Source organism: Bidens hawaiensis, unplaced genomic scaffold (assembly GCF_021521415.1).
Source record: "Bidens hawaiensis isolate Kalapana, Puna unplaced genomic scaffold, B.hawaiensis_p1.1 tig00036413_1, whole genome shotgun sequence".
Classification (NCBI taxonomy): domain Eukaryota; kingdom Viridiplantae; phylum Streptophyta; class Magnoliopsida; order Asterales; family Asteraceae; genus Bidens; species Bidens hawaiensis.
Window position 1 is genome coordinate 37,068 of NW_027496364.1, and position 6,138 is coordinate 43,205.

Below are 6,138 nucleotides of genomic sequence, written 5' to 3' on the forward strand. Positions count from 1 at the left end.
GCAATTAGCGACTACACGAAACAAATTCATGCAATAATCAACTACTCGGGGATCATGCAACCTAAAATACATCTAATGGCAGCAAGGTTCATGGAATAATATCACAAATTATGAACTTTACAATAACTAAACCATCAAACACGAAATTAGGCACCCGAAAAGTGAGAAATCAACCGTTAAACATCAAACCTAGGTGATTCTAACCAATCTAGCCAATCATAATCAATGAACGGTAGCAAATATATATAAAAGTGATGAACATGTTCATATAAATCTGATTACAAAAAGGTTTGAATGATTAAAAACAAAAAAACGAACTTAAAATCGTTTAAATAGTCAAAACCGACAACAGAAGGATAATAGATAGAACCCTCAGCTTGTCCACCATGATTTCTCTCCTAGAGCAGGAGTGAGATGGTTGGGAATGATATTAAAATCGTTCATAGGGTTTATGCTCCATATATAGATGTTTAAACACCTCCTTCCTAATATAAAATAGGTTAAAACAAGCCTACAAGCCCACTAGAAGACAAAAAAGACGGGGTATCTAATTCCTGAACATTCTTGGCAGCCTTGGGGACATGTGGGATGCCGCGTAGCATGGGCATGGATGCGTAACCTTGCCGCGTAGCGCGGCCAGGTCCTGGGTGCTCATTTCTTCGTAATCTGACTCGTTTATCTTCAAACGCGCATACCGGCTTCAGAAGGGGATAAAGATGCTGGCCAAGTTAGCATAATTTCCATTATTAGGGCTAACAAATGTTTAAATCAAGGATGCTTAGCATTCATGGCCTACGTCACTGAAGAATCAAAGGCAAAGGAGATAAAGGACGTACCTATAGTCTCTGACTTTTCCAATGTTTTTCCTGATGAACTTCCTGGAATCCCTCCCGATCGCGAAGTAGAGTTTAGGATTGATCTTCTTCCCAGTACCGCTCCGATCGCCAAAGCTCCATATCGCTTAGCGCCAACTGAGATGAAGGAGTTAAAGACACAACTCGATGAGCTTCTTGAGAAAGGTTTCATCCGACCAAGTTTGTCACCAGGGGGAGCGCCAATTCTATTCGTCAAAAAGAAGAATGGATCCATGCGTATGTGTATTGACTATCGTGCGTTGAACAAAGTCACAATCAAAAATTGTTATCCACTTCCTCGAATCGATGATCTTTTTGGCCAACTTCAAGGTGCTAGCTTCTTTTCTAAAATTGATCTTCGTTCCGGCTATCACCAACTCAAAGTCCAATCCGAGGATATTCCGAAAACTGCTTCCGAACAAGGTATGGACATTATGAGTTCACGGTCATGCCATTTGGACTTACTAATGTGCCAGCCGCGTTCATGGACATGATGAATCGTATTTGTAAGCCTTACTTGGATAAATTTGTTATCGTATTCATCGACGACATACTTATTTATTCTAAGTCCAAGGCCGATCATGAAATCCATCTCCGAACGTTGCTTGAAATTCTTAGAACCAAAAAGTTGTATGCTAAATTCTCAAAATGCGAATTCTGGTTGTACGAGGTACAATTTCTTGGCCACATCATCAACGTCAACGGTATTCAAGTCGATCCCGCTAAGATTGAAGCTATCTCTAAGTGGGAGATCCCAAAATCGTCAACCGAGATCCGAAGTTTCTTAGGTTTGGCCGGCTATTACCGTAGATTCATTGAAAATTTCTCTCGTATCGCCGTTCCCCTAACTTCATTAACTCGCAAGAACATCAAGTACGAATGGGGAACGAAGCAACAAGAGGCGATCGATATACAAAAGCTCACCCAAGCACCTATACTAGCTTTGCCAGAAGGTACTGAGGATTTTGCTGTATTTAGTGATGCATCTCACTCTGGATTGGGATGTGTACTAATGCAACACAAGAAAGTAATCGCTTACGCCTCTCGTCAACTCAAAGTACACGAAAAGAACTATACGGCTCACGATCTAGAGTTAGGTGCCATAATCTTTGCACTTAAGATATGGAGGCACTATATCTACGGAGTAAGATTTACCATGTACACCGATCATAAAAGCTTAAAGCATATCTTCGATCAAAAAGAGCTCAACATGCGCCAACGACGATGAATGGAAACTCTCAATGATTATGACTGCGAGATTGTTTACCATGAAGGTAAAGTCAACGTCGTGGCTGATGCCTTAAGTCGCAAGGAACATGAGAAGCCCAAAAGAGTCCGAGCGTTGCGTCTAGAACTCCAAGTTGATCTTCTCAATCAAATCAAATCTGCCCAAACTCAAGCGATCAATGAAAACCAAATCTCCGACGAAAAACGCAATGGCACTATTGACTCGCTAGTCAAGGGTGACGATGGTATCCTTAGACTCGGCAATAGAATTTGGGTACCAATCGTTGGGGACTTGCGCGAGAAAATTTTGAACGAGGCTCACAAATCCAAATATATGATGCATCCCGGAAGGGACAAAATGTATCAAAATCTCAAATCTAATTATCGGTGGAATGGGATGAAAAGGGATGTCGCTTCGCATGTTTCGAAATGTTTAACTTGTTTGAAAGTCAAGGCTGAACATCAAAAGCATTCGGGATTGCTTCAGCAACCTGAACTTCCCGTATGGAAGTGGGAGTTAATTACTATGGATTTCATCACTAAACTCCCAAAGACGACTCGACAACATAATGCTATTTGGGTTATTGTGGATCGATTGACAAAATCCGCACACTTCATACCCATCAATGAGTCATACTCAATGGATAGACTAGCGCGTACTTATGTGAACAACATCGTTGCTTTGCATGGAGTACCGCTATCTATAATTTCTGATCGAGACAGTCGTTTCACATCTCATTTTTGGAAAAGCTTCCAACAAGCCTTTGGCACCAAGCTTAACCTTAGCACCGCCAATCATCCTCAAACTGATGGGCAAAGCGAAAGGACAATTCAAACGCTAGTAGACATGCTTCGGGCTTGTGTGATTGACTTAGGTGGAAGTTCGGATGACCACCTACCCCTAATGGAATTCTTGTATAATAATAGCTATCACACAAGTATTCAAGTTGCGCCATTCGAGGCGTTGTATGGTCAAAAGTGTAGAACGGCCGTATGTTGGCCTGAAACAAGAGACAATAAATTATCTGGACCCGGGATAGTCCAAGAAACCACCGACAAGATTCTCCAAATCCGAGAACGACTTAAGACGGCACGTGATACCTAAAAGAGTTACGCCGATATCCGTTGTAAGCGTTGGAGTTCAAAGTTGGTGACAAGGTTCTTTTGAAAGTCTCGCCTTAGAGAGGCGTCGTTCGCTTCGGTAAGAAAGGAAAGTTAAGTCCTCGATTCGTTGGACCCTTTGAGATACTTGAACGAATCGGCACTGTTGCATACTATTTGCAACTGCCAGAGGAAATGCAAGGCATACGCGATGTATTCCATGTTTCAAATCTACATAAATGTCTAACTGATGAATCTTTAGCTATTCCATTAAAAGACGTCGAAATAAATGAAAATTTAAAATTTTGTAGAACGTCCAATTCAAATAGAAGATTCGAAAACAAATAAATTAAAAAGAAGAACATTGAAAATTGTGAAAGTCAAACGGGACTCACGAAGAGGGCCCAAGTATACATGGGAACTCGAATCGGAAATGAGAAAGAAATACCCTCACTTGTTCTTGTAAGAAATCTCGATGACGAGATTTATTTCAAGGTGGGGAGGATGTAACATCGTGTAAAATTTGAGTTAAAAATGTCAAAAATACAAAGTCTAGGGACCAAACTTGTCAAATTCCAAACCTAAGGGTTAAAAATAAAAATTTTGTTTTCCTGACCCATCACGCTACGCGATGGATCAGAAGAGAGACCCATCGCGTATCGCGATGGGGTATATGACAGCGAGACGCGTGGCCTGCCACGTGGCCACACGGGGCACACCGGTCGCCACGTGGCCACACGGGGCACACCGGTCGCCACGTGGCCACACGTGGCACACCGGTCACCACGTGGCCACACATTTCACATCGTCTGCCACGTGGCACACCGTCTGCCACGTGGCGACACGTGGCAGACCTACGTTGTGACTGGCCAGGGCTAGGTCGCGGTACGCGACGGGTGCCAAGGAGCCCGTCGCGTACCGCGATGGGACTCTAGATTTTTCTATAAATACCAAGGTCGGGATCTCATTCCAAGTATCCCAAAATCAGTACTCTTCTCTTTCTCTAACATCTCACTAGCCTTTATATCATACCTCGAAGTTCGTGCCATAATTCCTCGATAAGCGTGCCCTGATTCCTCGATCTCCGTGCCAACGTTTCCTCGAAGTTTGTGCCACCCTCCACCCACATACGACCAATAAGGTGTTTGTGTTATCTCGTCAAACAAGATGATTAGTGTCGTAAGGCGTGTCGACAAGTGGTGAAAGATTGGTGTTATCGTTGGCGTGCCAAGGAAAAGAGTCGATCAAGAAAGTGAAGCGGCGTCGGAGTGCTTCTCAAATCATTAGGGTTTCCATAAGCCATTAAAGGTAAGGCATAACGCCAACGAATATGATAATAAAATATTATAAAGGCTTAAACCTTAAGTCGAGTTTATACTCGATACCTCGATGAAAGAAAAGAAAACATAACAAAGAAATAAACAAAAAGATAAGAATATGAATATTGATAAATATATGTGTGTAAGTATATTTTCTTTGTTATGAAAATATTATTTAACTGATAATGATTATTCTTAAATAATAAAAGAAAAGAACACGTTTCTTAGAAAAGAAGAAACGTCGGATTTTACAAATAAACTAAAAGTTTATAAATTTACTTTTAAACTATAGGTTTTTAAGTAAAAGAGATTTTGAACTAAAGGTTTATCGAGGTAAAGTTTATAAAATAAGACTAAAGGTCTTAAGCCGGATTGTATATCCGACTAACAATTGCTTATACTCGTACTATAGGTGCGAGATAGCAACGGGAAAGACCTTCGGACGGTGCTGAAGCCGATACAAATTGAAAAAGTTGAATACGCCCCAACTTTTACAAACTTGTTTTCAAACGAGTCAACTTGTTATATGAAAAACTTTACATGAGACTAAGTGTCTCTAAAACATTTATAAAAAAAGGTATAAATACTGACCTCAGGCTATCTTGTACATTTGTCTGGATCCTTTCATATGTGGTGGGCACACCACACCTGGTCATAATTACGCTCGTCTGCGGAGAGTATGACCTTGTGTACTCGTATAGGCACTCAACTAGTCAGACGCTGCGGTGTTTCGCTGGGGGAACCGAGTATAGAGACTTGAGTTTATAAATTGTATTGTTTTAACTTGATTATCCCTAAGCCACGTTGGGCCGGGACCTACGTAGTCCCGAGGGGTGATTAAGTAAAGAAAATATTTTTAGCGTCAGCATATTCACCAGCATTCGTTGCTGACGTATTTTATTTACATCTTGAATGTGACCAAAATTAGCACTTGGAGGAATGAAGTGCACAAGATAATCCGATGGCTCGGATATTTTTTTAAACTTAAGTAAATATTAAAATGGTGGTTTTTGTATAACAAGTAAACATCAAACGGGAAACTTTTAAATCCCGTCTTTTTGTATATGAATATTACACTTTTAATCCACAAGTTTATAAAGTCTTCCGCTATTAAACATAACTCTGATTTATTTACACTTGTGGTACCAACATAAGCGTCGTACTCCTAGGCCGTGTTTTGGGGTGTGACAGCAAGTGTACCGATCGTATGTAGTAAAGACTAAGGAAGTCCGAGTATCGAACACAAAGACACGTGAGGCGGCTCAGATTACTAACCCTACTCAAGTCCTGCCTAAATAATATATATGTTTAACTTATATATCTAAAATAACTTAACTAACTTAACTTAGCTAATGTTGAAACTTAACGGGATTTAACGATAATAAGAAAACGAATCACCTAGGTAAGATGACTTAACGGGTATTTGATGGCTCAGGTGCTAACAAGTGTTTGAAACCGGCTTCTAAAGATGAACTAAGATAGATGTAATCAAGGCAACTGGGTCCCTACGGTAAGTTTTACCAGAAAACCCTAACAACGTCTATTTAGCTTTTTATTTACGGTTGTTTATTTACATAGCCTAATGATTTATTACTTGGTCCATATCAAAATCACAATCCTCACTAAGGCTCGAGCTA